General features: G+C 33.8%; 1 long non-coding RNA gene across 2 annotated transcripts in view; it reads left to right on the top strand.

The window, feature by feature from the left end:
• The window catches only part of LOC136402909 (uncharacterized), a 92654-nt gene that overhangs the window by 54850 nt on the left and 17566 nt on the right, over nt 1–20238 (top strand). For both annotated transcript variants that reach the window (XR_010751052.1, XR_010751051.1), the window contains exon 3: nt 6362–6428. This is a non-coding gene — a long non-coding RNA (uncharacterized lncRNA). The remainder of the gene's footprint in view (nt 1–6361; nt 6429–20238) is intronic.

The following is a 20238-nucleotide window of genomic DNA, read 5'->3' as shown; positions in this document are numbered from 1 at the left end:
AAAGTATTTTTAAAGAAAATTCTCATACGTGTATTTTAAGAATTTCTGAATATTGAGATACATACCAAAACACTAAAAAACTATTACTAGAAGTCTCTGTATTTGTGGATATTAGATAGATAATACAGGAATCTGAATCTATTAACAGTTAAGATTAAATAAAATATTAAAATTTAATAGAAGTCAGTTTATATAAAGGTGAAGTTCAGGTATTGATGTCATTATACTGTAGGTGATTGAGATAAATACAAGGTATTAGAATTATAAATTCTAATTTGGAATTAGAATTAGAAATTATAACTTTGGTTTGCGACTGTTATAAAAAAAGGCAGCTTAGTTTGAATAGGAAGAAAATGAAAATTTGCTAACTTAATCAGTGTTTTACATGTTAGAGAACATTAAAAATGAAAATTAAAACAATGGTTTCTGAGTGTCTGGGGCAAAAAATCCAAGTTCAATTTATTGCTTTCAATTGAGGTATATTTACACACAACCTTAATGAATTATATGGGGTGAAGAGAGACAGCTTTTGCGTTTATATTGTAGATAAAGACGTAAATCCACAGTTGTTTCTAATTTAGAGTTTATGATTTGTGTTCTTTGAAGTTGTCAAAACTTATTGTTTGGACACAAATATTTAGCATCATAAAATTATCCTTTCTATATACTAGCTTATAAACTTCCAATTTTGAGTTTAGTAAATAATTTGACATCTAAAAGAATCAATGCAGATAATAATTTTCTTATATTTGGTCAGTTCTTTTAGAGTGGGAATCTTTAACCTAATTTGTAGTATGTGTTGTTTTAGGAGACAAGTTAGTAGGAGCTTTTACTGCTAAGTGTGATTGGCCATCTTTTAACCACCCCTTAAAAGGATATTTTGTAAGGATTTTGCAAACCTGCTTACCTGTATCTAACTAAGCCTTTATATGTATATAGTTCATTGTGTCAGAACTTGGGGGAAAGGATTTATTGTTATTTTTTTTTCTAGTGATAAATTTATATCTTATTTGTACAATATATATTTTTGGTTAAATGCATTTTTAGGGTTAAATTTGTTTTTAAGGAAAATTCTTAATTGTTCGTAGTGTTTCTATTTTATTAAAATAGTTATCCTTAGAATATTTGGATAAACTAGAGTAGAGGTTATTTAATATATCTGTATGAATGGACTTGAAATTATTTTTGTCATTGTATAATGTTAATTTTTAAGGACAACTTATATTTTAAACAATTTATCAGCTATAAAAACTTTCTTTAATAGAGATTTTTATAGTGTTGCTGAGGATTCATTATAGATACAATTATCTTAAAAGTTTCTAAAATATTTATTTGAAGCAGCTTTGTGTGTATATTTTTTTTCTTGACTAGCAAATATTCTTAATCTACTTTTTTTGTCAAATAAGACCTCATGCATCAAAATTACATTTTCTGATCATTTTCAAAAGGCAATATTTAATGTGAGGATTTATTTACATTTTCTATTAAATATTATTTTGAAGTTTTTAAGTTCTCAGCAACACAAACCACACTTGATATTTCATTAACACAATTTGGCTTAGTTTTATTTTTCTATTTTCATGGTTAGAGTCACTTGGCACATGTTTCAAATGTAGCTGCTGATACTGATTAATATACTTATTAATTTATTACTGTTTTTAAATGTCTTAATTTTTAAAAATCCCTTGATATTTGCTATTAGTTTTTTATTGTATAGCTTTTACATTAAGTACATATATTTAGTAATTTTATTATGTTATGATCCTCAATTATTTTTTATGATTAGTAGTAGTATTTATTTCCTATTGAGCTGCTAAGCAGAAAAGTTACTTTTTCAATTTTGAGAAAAATAAAAGATTTTTTTTGTTCTTTATTTACAAAGTATGATGACCTGAATTTTAAATATTACTGTATTTTAGCCTTGGCTATGTAGCTCTGTTGGTTAGAACATCGTCCCAGTGCACAGAGATTGCTGGTATGATCCCCAGTCAGGGCATATACAGAGACAGACTAATGTTTGTCTCTCGGCCTTCTCTCTAAAATCAGTAAATAAATTTTTAAAAATACAACTCTATTTTATATTTTTAATAAATCTCAAACCTAGCATTCTTCATCAAATAGTTTAAATTTATCAGCCAGTTCTGGCATTTATAAAAATATTGGTAGATTTTCTAATTTTTCTTTTTAAATATTTTTCAGAATCAAAAGTTTTCTAAGTGTTAGAAGATAAAAATTTCATTTAAATGTAAAATTTTAAATTCATAAATAGCATTAAATTTAAAGATAATCTGACAATTTCTATTTATGTTATTTATCATCAATTGATATATATTAAGCTTTCAGCTTAATATTGCACTTTTAAAGTAGGTGAATTACATGTAAAAAAAATTTAAATAGCTGGAATATTTGTAAACTCTTTATGCGCTAAAATCTTATTTCTTTGGTAATAGTGTCAAATGTCAAACATATGGGGTTGATTAGATATGTGGAACCTGGGAGCCTGGAGCTTTTTATAAGCAAAATATAATTTCATTTCATGATTAAAGCTTAGATACTCTCTTATTCTCCAGGAGAATAGCTAGGGAAGATACTCTTTACGAATTTACCCTGAACTGGGATAAAACACTGGGAAGTTTGATAATTGAGCAATTAGATCTAAACTAGGAGTTGCAGATCATTACATGTGTCATTAATATATTTCCTTAGCTACATTTTAGGTTCCCTTTTAATCAAAACGCGAATTTTGTCTTTTCCTCTTCCCATCATGCTTTTTAAGGGAAAAAAAAAAATCATTCTAAATAAGTATATTATATTGATGTAAGCTGACCGGCTAGGTAGGTTTGGGCTGAACCATTTTTTTTATTAGTTTTATATGCTTTTCTCAGTTTGCTGCTTCAGCAGCAGCAACAGTGAATAAACAAGTATCACCACAGCTCTTGTCTTGTCCCTTATAGCTGGAAACAGGGGCTGTGAGATTGCTTCTACTACCCAGCTATTGTATCTAATTGCTTCAAATATGCAATAATGATAGCCAAAGAGCCTGCACCTACCAGCTTCTATAGATAGGTGGGAAAGGCCCAACTGTCAATGTAACCCATATATGCTATAATGAATACATTTTTTGACAAAAAAGGTATCTTCTTCCCAAAGGAGCATAAGAGAACAGTGGATACTTAAGATTTTTAGACACTTAATATTTTTACTATTTCCTCTGGTTTTAGTAAATATAATTTTTATTCAGTTTAATTCCTCTGTTTGGAAACCTGTTTTCTGGAAGTATGTATGGGTTTCATGTTTTCCACATTTAAGCTGGTAGACTGAGAAAAATTAATTAGTTGCTGATAACACAAATTAGGTAATATACTGAGGAAAGAAAAGTTGACTATAACCAGCTAGGAGCATATTTGAGGACATATTCTGAGCCCATATTTTATAGCCCAGTCTAAATAAGGCCAACTTGTTGATTTCACTATAATGAAAAAGACCATCACCCTATAATACTTTGTATTTTATAAACTAAATACAAAGCAAACTAGTGATGGAAACTCATTAAGTCTTTACTTTTTCTCACTATTAAAATAATGTCTTTTATTTAGCAAGTTTAGATTATTCTAAGTCTTTTGGAAATAGGACTTTGTAATTTCAAATAGTATAGAAGAGTGTTTGATTTTTACAATTTGAATTTGCACAGATTTACATCACCTAAATAACTACATTTTTCTCCTCTAATCACTCCCACTCTTAATGTTTTCTCTTACTAATTACAATAAACGAAGAATGTTATTACAATAAACTAAGAATCTTAGTTCTCTCCTAATATTATAAAAAGAAGCTTTGTTGTAGTATGTGCTTGGTTATCTGAAGTGATGAATGAGTCCACTCTTTTAAACTTAGTTTGATACTGTGAAATCAAATATATTCAACCATATATTTAGATTACTTTTTTCCCTAATACTGAAGTGTTTTCTTTAAAATATAGATGTTATTTAACAGATAACATTAATTGTTAAATCACCCTTAATTAAAAAGTTAGGTACATAATCCTTTATACTGAAAACACCTTGTTTTTACTAATTACTGTGTAAAGTATCTGTGTACTACCCGTACCAGAATAACCTCAAATAAAACATTTTTCCAGACCTGCTGAATCAGAATCTAGAGCTGAGGCTCAGGAATTTGAGATTTTTTTCCAAGCTGTGATTTTTTTTTTTTTTCTTAAAGAAGCACCACATCTGAAAAGCACTGCCCAAAATAAAATGAAGGGAGGATTCTTTACACCAATAAACCATTTACGTTTTCTGGGTCTTTTTTTCTTTTTTGGTTATTGTATATCTAAGCTGAAGAACTAATTATGAATTTTATTATTTCTATCAGTAGTTCTAGGTTAAGTCTTGACATTTCTTCAGTTATAAGAGGAAAATATGTATTCTGTAAGCTTTATTTTTATGCAAGAACCTTGGGCAAAATTTTAGTCTATTTCTTTGCAACATTTAGTAGACCCACACTTGATTAATTGGTCACTTAAGAATTTTTAAATTTTTCATCTGGATAGTAGCTATTTTTCTTAAATGTAGTTTCAAATATTAGAGAAAATACAGAAGGGAACTTTTCTTATGCTGCTTGTGGGAGCATTTGACAAAATTCTAGTAGAGTTGAAGATATACATTGGTGTGAAACCAACAGTTTCACTCCTAGATGTCATAGCTAAACTAAGATGTGCAAAAAAGTCTTACTGACTTATTTTTAACCCTTTGAGTAGTTTTTTGTTAACCCTTTGAATGAGGATGAACATTCATACTATTCAAAGGGTTAATAGGGAAAAAATTGAGAGCAACAGGAGAATAGCAAATTGTGACATAGTCATATGATGAACTCTTTGTTATACTGCTGTTTAAGAGAGCTAAGTTGCAAAAGGACACATACAATATAAAAATAATATATATGGGATGGTAGCATAACATATAGTTTTAAATATAATACTTGAACTTGTAGTAATAATGTAAAAGCATCATAGGAAATTCATACCAAATTGTGATTGTATCTCAGGAGAGTGGGGAATGGGGTCACAGGATATGATGCAAAAGGGGCTCAACTATACATGTAGTCCTTTTCTTAAAAGAAATTTTTTAAAATTTTTAATTAAGTAAAGTGAGCATGGCAGAATATTATAATTAAATACAGCTGGATTGGAGAGCCAGGGATAGGGTGTGGAAATCCATTTTGGTATTCTCTTGGTTTTTCTGTGGATTTAAAATGTTGATTTTTTTTTTTTTCTTTCAAATTAATGGGGGAAAAATGTGCTGTCCTTTTTTTTGGTGAAGGTACAAGAAGATATACAATTTGAATGAATGTTTTCACTAAGAGCATGGATGGTTTTATTCTTTTTTTCCAGTCTATGACTTGTATTAAGTGCTTAACTGTTGATGTAAGAACTACAATTTACATGCCCCTCAAAAATCAGACCTGTGGTGGCGCAGTAGATAAAGCCTTGATCTGGAATGCTGTCCCTAGTTGGAAACCCTGGGCTTGTCTGGTCAAGGCACATATGGCAGTTTGATGCTTCCTGCTCCTCCCCCCTTTTCTCTCTCTTTTTCTCTCTCTGCCTCAAAAGTTGAAAAAATAAAGAAAAAACACATTAGAAAAACATTTTTAAAAAATCAAACCTTTTAACCAACTTAAATTTCTAAGATATTTTAAATTTTTTCAGTTTTTAAAGGTAAGATGTCATGTTTTCTTCTTTTGCATACTGGCTTTTAATTCCTCCTGTTCTTCTAAGTAAAGAACAATGGAAATAATTTTTCTTATCGCTGCTCTTTTATTTACTATTGAATTCAATTTCACAACTATATTTTCTTTTGGCCAATGATTATAACGCTATGCTCAAAGAGTTCTTTTGCATTTTTAAACTTTTTCTTAAGCTTTGTATTCATACTGTATTATAATAGAATTCTTGAAACTGGGCAATATGTGGATATTTAGGTTTGGCGGTAGCATACATATCTGTATGTGTGAGACAGGTTGGTCGGTCTTGAGGTATGATCTTGAATTTATCTGAAAATATCTGCAGTTATGTGATATTCTCTAGAAGTTCATTATACTTCAAGTTAGACGTTAAAGTATGAGTATTATTTACACTTAACTTGTAAATTCAAGGCAGTAATATTAATAGCAAAGTGAGTTTTCAAAACTAATGATAATAGTCTAGACTGAAATATATAAATGCTGCTCGTGGTTTTTATAATCTGTGATTGTTCTATGCTTCATAGGGACCAGAAAACTGATTGTCAACCTCAGTTGAAATTATTCTAATTTATATAATGTGAAAAATTTATTAAAGTCTTCACCTTTATCTTTTTCCTAGGTTTAATAATGATAAAATGAAGACCATAACAAAATGACCCTGTGCTTAGTTCAGCAATTTTTACCTTGTAAGTATTAATTCACAGTCCCTCTGCCATTGTTATAAAAAGTTGTTTGATGTCATTTTTTGTTTTATTTATGATTTTTTTTACCATCCTAGAATGATAGCTTTCTAACTTCCCTTCACCCTTACACAAGTTTGGTATTTTCTTAATCCAATTTAGAGCAAGAATAATGCCATTGCGATAGGAAAGTTTTCTGTTTGGGAAAGTATTTTACAGCCAGGCCCGAGCAAGCATCTCTAAATCTGAGAATCACAATTTTAAACCCTTTTCCTTCAAAGGAATTTACAGATAAAGGTCTTTTCTTATCATCATTATTCAGGTTCAATAACAATTTTTTTTATGTTTTATAATTTGGAAGTAGCCTCACCACTTAAATTGTTTTTCATTAATTTATATTTCACTAGGTTACACTTCAGACTTCTTCATGAAGTCCTTAAAATTGAGCTGTTAAACTTCAGTGAGAAAAACAGGAAGGCAATCCCTTTTTTGTCCTTTTATGTATACACATGCATACCTCTTTTCTTAGAATAACAAACATTTTTACACTGATTCTTTTAACTTTTGAGAAAATAATAACTTCTAAGGGAATAATTCTAATAGGTTAGCTGAAAATTTTATTATACCCCTGGAAAAACTCTCTTATCCAGGTCACGGTAAATGCACAAGTTATTAATTTACCTAAAAATATCAATATTTCAGACCTTATACCAAAAAGATTCATTTTTCATCTATTTCTTAAACTAATTCTATATCTCTAAGTAAAAGAAACTCAAGAGCAACTGTTGCTGTTCTTTATATTGAAGGGTGGCCCTCTTTATTTGTCCTCATTTTAAAATTTTTATCTATTTATTTTTTTAAGTGAGAGGAGGGGAGGTAGAGAGACAGACTCCCGAATGCGCCCTGACCGAGATTCACCTGGAAACCCCCCACCTGGGGTTGATACTAGAATCTACCACACTATCCTCAGCGCCCAGGGCCGAAGCTTGAACCAGTAGAGCCACAGGCTGCGAGAGAAGAGAGAGAAGGGAAAGAGGGAGGGGGAGAGAAGCAGATGGTCGCACCTCTCACGTGTGCCCTGACCAGGGATCGAACCTGGGGTATCCGCGTGCCGTGCCACACTCTATCCACTGAACCAAATGGCCAGGGCCAAAGAAATGAAAGGGCCAGGCCCTTTTTGAAATGAAAATTAATACTTCAGATGCTTTTCTTACATTATCTTATAACATTACATTACTGTCCTGGTAAATAATGTGTATTTATCAAGGCATGACTTTATGATCAGCCATTTAACTTGATAAGTAGTTGGGTTTTTTGTGACAGAGGCAGAGATAGACAGAGGGACAGATAGAGACAGGAAGGGAGAGAGATGAGAAGCATCAATTCTTCGTTGCGGCACCTTAGTTGTTAATTGACTGCTTTCTTGTATGTCCCTTGATGGGGAGGAGGACCTACAGCAGACCAAGTGACCCCTTGCTCAAGTCAGCGACCTTGGGTTCAAGCTGGTGAACTGTGCTCAAACAGATGAGCCCTCGCTCAAGCCGGCGACCTCAGGGTTTTGAAACTGGGTCTTCTTCGTCCCAGTCCAACACTCTATCCACTGTGCCACCACCTGGTCAGGCTCAATAAGTAGTTTTTTGGGGGGGGTTTTGGGTTGTTTTTTTTGGGTTTTTTTACAGAGACAGAGAATCAGAGAGAGGGATAGACAGGGACAGACAGACAGGAACAGAGAGATGAGAAGCATCAATCATTAGTTTTTTGTTGCGCATTGCGACACCTTAGTTGTTCATTGATTGCTTTCTCATATGTGCCTTGACCGCGGGCCTTCAGCAGACCGAGTAACCCCTTACTTGAGCCAGCGACCTTGGGTCCAAGCTGGTGAGCTTTTGGCTCAAACCAGACGAGCTTGCACTCAAGCCGGTGACCTCGGGGTCTCGAACCTAGGTCTCCGCATCCCAGTCCGACGCTATATCCACTGCATCACCACCTGGTCAGGCAATAAGTAGTTTTTAAGGTAGATATAAGTTAAATAGTGAAAACTTTTAATAATGAGCCAGTTGAAGAGTAGTAGCCAAATGTCACAGGTCGATTTTATTTTTCCAATTTTTTCCCTTTGCATTTTTGTCTCTGGAAAACAAAAATGGAAACATTTGCAAATCTCCAAAGAGGCCTATATAATCCAGGCTTGGGTTTTTTAATTAGTCCCTTGGTAGCCAGCTTGGCTTTTCTTCAACCTAAGTCTTAGAAAAAGAAGTCTTTTAGATTGGTATTGCACTCTTATTATAGACTAGATGGCAGTCTACATTTCAGAAAGAAATAGGTATCATTTACTTTTTTTTGTTGTTTGTTTTAGTGAGAGGAAGGGAGGCAGAGAGACACTTCTGCATGCACCCTCCTACCAGGATCCACCCAGGAAGCCCACCAGGAGGTGATGTTCTGCCCATCTGGGGCCCTTACTCTTTTTACATTTTTTAGTACCTGAAGCGGAGGCCATTGAGCCATTCTCAGCACCTGGGGCAACTCACTCTAATAGAGCTATCCTACCGAAGGGGAGAGGAGAAAGGGAGGGGTGGAGAAGCAGATGGTGCTTCTATAAGCCTTGACCAGGAATTGAAATCAGGACATACGCATACCAGGTTGACCCTCTACCACTGAACAAACTGGCCAGGGCCTGGTATCATTTAACTTAACAAATTCGTAAGCACATATAACATCACATTCTTAACCTCATTTCATCTCCTTTATAAATTTATAAGCACAAACAGCATTTCTGGTTTTTACGTTTTTCTATTGATTGGGTGGGGGGGCATCAACTCATTGTTTCACTCAGTTGTTTCATTTAGTTGTGTACTCATTGATTGTTTCTGGTGCGTGTCATGACCAGGAATGGAACCCACTACCACGGTGCACTGGGACAACACTCTGTGAGCCATCCAGCCAGGGCTCCGGTATCTTTTAAACATAGGTCACATGTAATATTTCATAGTTGGAATGCTTTCTGTTTCTTGTTCTAGGTAATATGCTGGGAGTTCCCTCTTAAGATACTAAAATGTGATGTTTCAAATTAAGTGATACCCAGAAAAATAGGACATTGTGACAGTTGTCAGTGATTCTGTATGATTGTATATGTATACCCTCTTGTATTTTTTTTATATTTTTCTTTATTTTTTATTTTTTCTCTGAAGTTGGAAACGGGGAGGCAGTCAGACAGGCTCCCACATGTGCCCAACCGGGATCCACCCGGCATGCCCACCAGGGGGCGATGCTCTGCCCATCTGGGGCGTTGCTCTGTTACAACCAGAGCCATTCTAGCGCCTGAGGCAGAGGCCACGGAGCCATCCTCAGCGCCCGGGCCAACTTTGCTCCAATGGAGCCCTGGCTGCGGGAGGGAAAGAGAGAGACAGAGAGGAAGGAGAGGGGGAGGGGTGGAGAAGCAGATGGGTGCTTCTTCTGTGTGCCCTGGCCGAGAATCGAACCCGGGACTCCTGCATGCCAGGCCAACGCTCCACCACTGAGCCAACTGGCCAGGGCCTATTTTTTTAAATTTTTAATGTCATTGATTCTTTAAGATAGGAATTTTATCTTAAGCTATTCACTTATGGAATGTAGATGATCCAGAAATTGTGGAATATTGCTGTCTCACGTGTTTGATGCTTTCAAAATTAAATAATGGCAGTGTTTTGGGTTTATTTTTATAAATTGAGAAATGAAATATGCATTTTCAATTTAAAGCTCTTAAAACTTGTTTAACATAAAACATTCAAAACATCGTATTTCTTTTCTTTTTCCCCACAATTTCTTTTTTTGAACTATGATCGTTCACATTGCATTTTGGGGTACATAGACAAATTATATAATTCTGTTACGTGAATTTAAAATTCCTAAATATATCATTTGGTGCTAAATAAAATATCTTTAGTTGCATTGTCAGCAGATAAGATCATTGCTTCTATCTTTTTAATCTACAACAGAAATCTTAAGACACCAACTTTATAACTAGGAAACAAGATAAAGCAGAAAATTGATCATTCATTGTTATCAGTATTAGTAAACTTGTAAACAAAAGTGTTAGAAAAATTACTTTGTAGTTCAGGAGACCAGATTTGCCTGCTCTCAAGAGCTAGGCTAGTAAAAAGAAATGACAAATTTTTTCTCTTGGACTGGTTATCAAGATAAGTTTTTAGAAATGTTATTAAGTTAGCAATAGAATCAATGTCATATAATCATATCCATCTAGAAAATATTGACAGTTCTTAAATTATAAATAGTGTAAATATAGGACTGACTGAAAGTAGTGCAAATAAAATAGGAATATTATACTCAGTAGGACAGTAAGTAATTGATATGGTAAATGATATAAAATCTTGTTTTCAATAAAAAAGTAATTCTTTTGGTGTGCATCACTAGATATAGCTGGAAATTTTTCTATTTTTATCTGTCATGGAAATTTACTCTTGGGTAAGTTACCGTCTATCTGCCTGTGCACATGCATGAGGACTTTGTTATTATCTTGAATAATTTTATAATAAGCATGTTGCTCGGAGAAAGATGTGTGCCAAAAGAGGAAAGAAATTGCTGTTGGCACTTGGATTAGTAGTAAAGGGTGTTTATAAAGCACAGAAATGTAAGGTTGCTAGGTACTGTCAGCATTTGGTGATAAAGACTTTGCAAACTTTCTGATATAATCAATATTAACTTAGTAAATATATAAAATCTAAGCTCTTAAGATGTGTAATGTATAATTTATGAACATAGAAAAAATTTACAATATCCTACAGATGTTTTTCCATCATTGTTCAAATAACGGCTATTTTTGAGAATTTGACAATGTTTAAACAAATGCCAGGTGTTCATGATCTCACAGTCTTATATATTTGATGTATATGTCTTTAACAGAATGATTGAGTTAAATCTGAGCTCTTATATTTAAACCAAGGTTATGTTTATCTCAAAATTATAACCATAAAATTTAAATTTTTGTGCAAAAATTATAGAAATAGGGTGGATTTATTGTTTTCTCACCCTGTACAACTTCTCAATTCACGGGGAAAGATTCAAAGAATAATTTCTTTTTGTTGTTTTTTTATTATTATTATTTTTTTGTATTTTTCCAGAGTGAGAAGTTGGGGGGGGGGGGCAGGCAGACTCCCACATGCGGTTTTATTAAATTTTTTAATTTATTGTGTTAACATGGATTCAAGTGTCCCACTCAATATAACACCTTCAACCCCCAACAATGATCCCCCCAATAATTCCTTACTTACGAAGTTACTGTGGATTTTTTTTAGGAAAATGAACACAAGGCAAACTTAAATAGCACTGGTCTTGATTTAAATAGGAACTAAATACACAAATGTAATGAACTCTGGTATAATAGGGATTTCAAATTCTAAAGATAAATGTAGTAGATATTATCAATAGACTACTAATGCAGTCTTACCCTTTATCACTAATTTGTCTGAAATATTTGAGTTTTCAAAGTTATCTCCATGTAAAAATAGGAGTAAACTGAATGCAGAATTGAAATAAATATATGTTCAGATGTCAACAGTCACATATTTTTGCCTAGACTGTCAGTTTCACTCTTGTTATATGCAGACATAAATTCATTAAAAATTTTTTTCAGTTTTATTTTCCTTAGTTTGGCTCTTCAGTTTGTTTTTATGCCCCTAGTATTTGCTGCTGTAGAGTCAGAACTTTAAAAAAGTTGGCAGTTGTCCTCCAAATCATTAATAAGACCGCTTGGTAAAATATACTGAATTTTTCTAAAAGTAAATTTTTAAATTGATCTGTATTCATTTTATTTTAGCTTCAGTATATTGCAATTAGAGCTATACAGAAAGGCAAATCCTGGAGGGAAGCGGGGAGGACATTGAAGGGAGGGGGCAAGGAGATGTTGAGGGGAACATGGGGAAGGGGGATGCCTTCGGGGGGACACTAGAATCTATGTAAACACAATAAATTAAAATCAATTAAAAGGAATTAGAGCTATAATAAACTTTTTCCTTAGTGTAATAAATTATATTCATCAGTAATAATTTATAAAGTATAAAATTCTCATAAGAGAACAGATTTCAGTTTAGTACATACATAATTTCATCCTTTGGCCCTAGATATTGTCCTTCTATATCTTTCATCTAGAGTAGGCTAACCATACCCAAATCCTTTCACTATTTCTCATAGTTTGAATTCTGGCTGTTAGTAGCTTAGATATTCCACTTTGTCAGTATTTCTTTTAGAATATTGTATATTCTATATAACAGAACCAAATATATTCAAAGGTTTGAGCTACAAAATATAGTGCATCTCTCACGAATAAGATACTTCTATTAACGTAGCCTGATTTCACAAACTTTCTTTGTCATTAATACTGTTGGTTCTTATTGACTTACAATCCACTGAAATCCTAACTTTGTCAGAAGTGTGTTTCAAATCCTTCTATAAATTTAGATTCAGCAGCCATTTATTGAATACCTGTTCACTGCTAGATGTGCTCTTAAAAGTTTAAGAGTATACAGTCTAACAATAGGGTTATGAAGTAAACATTAATAGGCCTATCTAACAAAGAAGAAACTGAGGTTCTATGTAATGAAATTACACCCAGGATCAAGATTTCATCATAGGTCTTCTTGTGACAGAATCACAGTTCTGTATTATTGCTGCCTCAATAAATTATTTCTGCTGCTTATTATATTGATAATATTAGAAATGCAGAAATTAACTAGTAGAGTCTATTGCACTCAAGACAGTTTTAGAACTTAAGACATGCCTAGAATTATTAATGTTTTTGTTAAATACAATACTGCCTTATATAAGTTAGATGAACTGAAATTAGAGCAGTAAAAATTAAAAAAGAAAATTTGGGCCCTGGCCGGTTTGCTCAGCAGTAGAGCGTCCACCTGATGTGTGGAAGTCCAAGGTTGGATTCCTGGTCAGAGCACACAGGAGGGGCAACCATCTGCTTCCTCCTCTCCAACTCCCCCCCCCTCCCAGCCTCTGCCTCGGCCCCCTCTCCTGCAGCCATGGCTCCAATGGTTCGAGCTAAGTTGGCCTGGGACACTGAGGATGGCTTCATGGCCTCGCCTCAGGCACTAAAATAGCTCGTTGCCAAACAACAGAGCAGCGTCCTCAGATAGGCAGAGTATCCCAGGGTAGGGGGTTTGCGGGTGGATCCCTGTTGGGGCACATGTGGGAGTCTATCTCTGCCTCCCCTCCTCTCACTTAATGAAAAGTAAGAAAGAAAATTTACCTGAACAAAAATGTAATGGAAACAAAAGTCAAGTTGCAAATCATTTACAAGGAGGTGAAAGAAGACTAAAGTATTTAAAGATTTCTATTTACTCAGATTATGTTTGAACATTTACTTATTTTATCTCACCTTTCAAAATGACTTTTGTCTTAGAAGATCATAAGAATGAAAAGTTGATATCAAAAGCCAGTAGAGATCATTAATAGCCCTACAGGCCAGAATATAATCTACCAGACATGGAAGTAAGACTGTTATATAAAGGGCAAGAACTGAATGTGTTTTTTTTCTGATTTTTTTAATAGCTCTATTTTTGGGGTTCTACAACTAGCCATTAAGTCTTTTTGCATATCTAGTTAGGGAAGGTAGCTTTTCTTCTAGTCAGTGAACTTAGCAGCAGAGATTTAAGGCAGGGACGGGAAATACTATATTTCCAATGCACTAGCAGTGGAGAAATGGCCTGGGTTATTCCAAGAATCATTGCCATATAGTCCAGTTTGAATGGAGGATAGATATGAAATAATGAAACCAGATATGTGCTCAGCACAGAGAATTCTGTATTCAAAAGTTCGTACGAATAGACAAGTAGCCATAATTTGAGTATAAAAAATATGTTAAGATAAATAGCATATTTATGTTTTTATAAAAATAATATTCCTCTGTCCTGAACAAGGATAATCATTCTGTGGCCCACGGACTATATGTATCCAGTTCCTTAGAGGTTTATATGCAGAATCTGAAGCATACTTGAAGAAAGTAATTACTATTACAAATTGTTTTGATGCCAGATTAAAAGTAAAATTAAGACATTTGAAAAATCTAAAGTAATATAGTGACACATAAAGGATATTTCTAAGCAGCAAAGTAGGAGAAATGCTTTTAGGCCATGAAAGATAGCTGTTCCTTCCCTATCTGGCTAGAAATGTTCTGCTGGAATCTTTCAATTTATTAATAATTTCAACCAAGAATTTCCATATTTTATGGAAATTTTTTCTACTAATGTAAATTTGTCAAGCTTTCCAATAGAAAGTAGTTATTTTTAATTATCTCAGCTAGTTTAAAATAGAAACAAGAATAGGAAAAATCTTCTGAGGGTGTTTATTAAAACAGTGTAAAATAACAATATGTATTGTCACAGAAAGTAATAACCTTTAAGAGATGAAATTAAGATTAGAGAAATGATAGCATGTTTGCTGATAGGAATGATCCAATAGAGAGGGAAATTAAAGATGCAAGGAAGAGTGCTAGAGGAGTATTCTTCAATAAGCAAGAGGATAAAATCCAGAGTACAAGGGAAGGTATTGGTTTTATGAAGTGTATATAATACAGAGAAGAAAGAATTATATGGGTATAGATATATGTAGTAGAGATATACATATGTGGTGGAGGTTGGCAAAAATTCTCTGATAACTTCTTTTTCTGAAAGTGAGAATGAGGGGAAGGTATTGGAAATTTGAAGCAAGAGAAGAGACACACCTGTCTGAAGTTTTTCCAGAAGAATGAAAGAATGAATGAACCAACATTGTTGACAGCTCTTGAACCAATTTTAGATCTAAAAGATTTATAAAGTAAAATTTCTATTCATAGATGACATGATCATATATGTAGAAAACCCTTATTGTACACACACACAACTTACAGCCAATAAGCAAATGCAGCAAAGTTGCAGGATACAAAATCATCACTCAAAAAACAGTTGCATTTCTGTGTACTAACAATGAACAATCCAAAAAGGAAATTAAAAAAATAATTCCATTTATAGTCCCAATGAAAAAGAAGAAAATGCTTATAAATAAAATTAGCCAAGAGGTGAAATACTTGTACACTGTAAACTACAAAACATTGCTAAGCTAAAGAAAACACACAAAATGGAACAACATCCCATGCTCATGTACTTAGTATCCTCATATTAAGATGACAGTGCAATCCCCATTAAAATCCCAATGACATTTTTTGCAGAAATAGAAAACCCATCCTAAAATTTATATGGAATTTCAAGGAATATCAAATAGCTAAAACGGTCTTAAAAAAAACAAAGTTGAAGATCTCATACTTTCTGATTTTGAGACTAACAAAGCCATGGTCATCAACCAGTATGGTATTAGCATATAGAGACATAACAAAGTGGAACAGACTAGTGGTCCCAGAAGTAAAACTTTGCATGTATGTTCAAATGACTGATAAGTGTGCCAAGACTGTTAATTGGGAAAATGACAGTTTTCAATAAATGATGTTCAGAAAGCTGGATATCCACATGTAAAAGAATGAAGTTGGATGCTTATACCATATATAAAAATTAAAGTGGATCAAAGACCTAAACATAAGAACTAAAACTATAAAACTCTTAGAAGAAAACGGGAAAGCTTTATGACAGTGGACTTGGCAGTGATTTCTTTGTTATCACACCAAAAGCATGGGGAACTATAACAGGAAGATAAGTTGGACATCATCAAAACTTAAACCCTTGGTGCAAAAAAGAACACTACCAACAAAGTAAAAAGGCAGCCTATAGAATGTGAGAAAATTGCAAATCATTTCTCATAAGAGATTAATGTACAGAGTATATAACAACAAAAATAGTTATAAAATGAGCAAAGGACTTGATTATACATTTCTCCAAAGAAGTTATACAAGTGGCAAATAAACATAAAAGATGTTCAGTGTTGCTAATAATTTGGGATATAAAAATCAAAACCACAGTCAAGTACCACTTTACACTCATTAGGATAGCTATTATCAAAAAAAAGAAAAAAAAAGTGTTGGCAAAGGTGAAGAAATTGGAACCCTTGTACATTGCTGATGGAAGTGTAAAATGGTACAGCCACTGTGGAAGACAGTATGGCAGTTCCTCAAAAAATTAAAAATAGCCTGACCTGTGGTGGCGCAGTGGATAAAAACATCAACCTAGAATGCTGAGGTTGCTGGTTTGAAACCCTGGGCTTGCCTGGTCAAGGCACATATGGGAGTTGATGCTTCCTGCTCCTCCCCCCCTTCTCTTCCCCTACTCCTCACTAAAAAAGTGAATAAATAAAATTAAAAAAAAAAATTAAAAACAGAGTTGTCATATGAATAACTCATACTGGTTTGAGTTGAAAGCAGTACTCAAACATTTTCATACCATGCTCCTAGCAGTTTTAATCATAATAACCAGATGATGAAAACCTAAATGTCCATAGACAAGTGTATAAACAATATGTAATACATACACACAATTAAATACTACTCAACCATAAAAGGAGAGTATGATATATACATCGACATGGATGAACCTTGAAAAAGTTATGCTAAGTGAAATAAGCCTGATTTTAAAAATGTATGATTTTATTTGTATAACGTGCCTATAATAGTCAATTTTTTTTTTTTTTTTTTTTTTTTGGTCTTTTTTCTGAAGCCGGAAACGGGGAGAGACAGTCAGACAGACTCCCACATGCGCCCGACCATGATCCACCCGGCACGCCCACCAGGGGCGACGCTCTGCCGCGACCAGAGCCACTCTAGTGCCTGGGGCAGAGGCCAAGGAGCCATCCCCAGCGCCCGGGCCATCTTTGCTCCAATGGAGCCTTGGCTGCGGGAGGGGAAGAGAGAGACAGAGAGGAAGAGGGTGGGGGTGGAGAAGCAAATGGGCGCTTCTCCTATGTGCCCTGGCCGGGAATCGAACCCAGGTCCCTGGCACGCCAGGCCGACGCTCTACTGCTGAGCCAACCGGCCAGGGCCCAATAGTCAAATTTATAGACAGAAAGAAGGGTGATTTCTGGAGGTTGCAAGGGTCGGGGAATGGGTACTTAGTATATAATATAGTTTCAGTTGGTGTAGATAAAAAGGCTCTGGAAATGGAGGGTGGTGATGGTTGCACAACAGTGTGAGTGGTTTGGTTTGGTTTTGTAGATTTTTATTCATTTTTAGAGAGAAAGGCAGGGAGCAGGAAGCATCAACTCCCATATGTGCCTTGATCAAGCAAGCCTGGGGTTTCAAACCAGGCACCTCAGCAATTCCAGGTTGACGTTTATCCACTGAGCCACCACAGGTCAGGCCAGTTTTTAAAATCTTTAAAAAGAACTTCACAGTAAGAATGTCACTTATTATCTCTTAAAATTGTAGTTATATATACCTAACAAATGTTACCATTTAAAGTATACAGTTCTGTGGCATTAAAACCACTCACACTGCCTGACATCTCCTCTAAAATGAATAAATAAAATCTTTAAATAAAGACTTTTAAAACAATATGTGCATTTTGCAGTATTTACATTTCTTGCAAGTATGGTACACTGACTTATTTTAAAATATATAGACTTAGCAAAAAAGGATTGATTGGAATTGAAATGATCCAATTGATTTCTTATTAATTTTGAAATATTCATTGGATTTTAGAATAACCTACTGTGCAGGATCAAAGAACAGTATGAAATCTTGAACAGTTATTTATTTTCATTTCTTTTCTCTCAATTTAAATGATTTTAAATTTTTTCTGGGAAGGGATTTTGTCTATTTGGTACATTAGTGTACCGATTAGTGTAACAACTGGGACAGTGTCTGGTACATATGTCTTCAGTAAAGCATTTGTTAAATAAAAACTATGTATATAAGTTCTGTATATTTGAAAATGTCATGCTTAACATCTTTGAAAAATGGGTGTGGTTTTTGTCTGGAAAGTGGGTTTGTGGGGAGAGGGTAGCCTAAGGGACAGTTTCTTATTGTAATTGGTAAATACAAATAAGTACTATTATGTGTTTTCAAGCATTTATTTTGGCTGCATAGTGGAAACTGTGCAGAAAAGTAAGACACTAATTGATCAGTATTATGTGAAACACAAGTTGCCCAGATAGGAGATTTAGCTATAAAATGTTCACAAGAAAATAAAGACTATATGACAGTTGTGCCTTGTATAATCAATTAGATATTAGAAGGTATGGCCAAATTTCAGTGCACATCACCTTAATCTGTGATAGAAGTATTATAGCTCTAGCATAGCCATTTTAAGGTTAAGAAACTGAGACAAAGGAGGTGTCAAGCCTTGAGATAGCATGGTAGCAGTTTTCTGGTATCTTTTAGAGAGAAGTAACTTCATTCCCAAAGCTGAATAAGTGGAAACAGTTTAGGGGTATACAGTATTTCTTTGCCTGATGAAAAGTGGAGACAGGAGGAAGTAGGAAGATCAAGAGCCATAGGATTCCTGTTTTATTTCTCATCTCTGGGTACAAAGTTAACTCATCTTTCTAGGGCTTCATATTCTAGAATTCTTATATGAAGTGATGTCCAACTTTGACAGAATAACTATAATATAGAGATAAATGTAGAGGGTAAAATATTTGAGTTTTTAAATATAAATTATCTAAGAAAATTTTTTGTTTTGACTATATTTTTACTTTTAGCATTAAAATATTTCATGTGACTTTAGAAAGTGTATTTTCATTTTGCTAGTTTAAGTTTATTGAAACTGAGCTCTTGAATGTCATTTTTTATTTTTCCCTTGCTATGAAGTCTTTACCTACTTAATGAGATGTTTTTTGAAAGGTGTACTTCCAGGAATGAAATGCTGTTTGTAATTTATGCTTTTGAAAAGGTAAAAACCAAATTATTAATTTACTTTTTATAAAAGGAAAAGAAAACTATTTAATATATTCAAAAGTTTGATTAAATATTTAACTGTATAGACTTAAGTTGACAGGAGAAAATGTTCTTTTCCTCACTTTATGCATTTTTGTTTTTCTAATTTATAGCAATGTGCTTAGCAAATATATAGTAGGCTTTTCTTAAATTTTTGATGTAAAATTAAATTATGCTACTTAAAGCTTCTAAGAAACAACTAATTATGCATACTATGTCAATGTTAGAGTCTTTACATATGGGTTTTTAAATGGTTTTATCCTTTTTTTCTAAAAGAAAAAAATTTTCTTTTGTCTTTAGGTGCTAATGTGTATTTAAAAAAATAAAACCTTGGAGTAAAGTAGCAGCACATAATGGTTTGTGGGTTTTGAAAAGGTGCAGGCCATATTGTGCTGCCTCAAAAATACAAGGATCTGATCTTCTGAAGAAAATGTATTTCTTTTTTATTCATAGCTCTCATGATAGTGATGTCAACAGTGCCTTAGCAGCACGTAAATATTGGCGTTAAGATTCTAAAATTATCTCCAGTATTAACTGTGCTGCTGAAGTAAGGTTGGCCATCTTCTACAGTTGTATTTTAATATGTATTAATGTTACTAATGTACTTTGTTTTATTGATCATGTGTTTTCAGTATTATTGATAACCCTATTATGTTTACTATGTATGATTCCATAAAAATAAGTACTAACTTTTCAGATGTATTGTGTTCATTAAAATAGTATAATTGCAGTTTAATAATTGTGTTCAATTCCATCAAGAGTTTATTGAGACCCTGACCAGGCGGTGGCACAGGAGATGGAGCGTCGGACTGGGATGCGAAGGACCCAGATTCGAGACCCCGAGGTTGCCAGCTTGAGCGTGGGCTCATCTGGTTTGAGCAAAAAGCTCACCAGCTTGGAGCCAAGGTCGATGGCTCAAGCAAGGGGTTACTCGGTCTGCTGAAGGCCCGCGGTCAAGGCACA

This window comes from Saccopteryx leptura, chromosome 4 (genome assembly GCF_036850995.1).
Source record: "Saccopteryx leptura isolate mSacLep1 chromosome 4, mSacLep1_pri_phased_curated, whole genome shotgun sequence".
Classification (NCBI taxonomy): Eukaryota; Metazoa; Chordata; class Mammalia; order Chiroptera; family Emballonuridae; genus Saccopteryx; species Saccopteryx leptura.
This window is presented reverse-complemented; position numbering and strand designations above follow the sequence as displayed.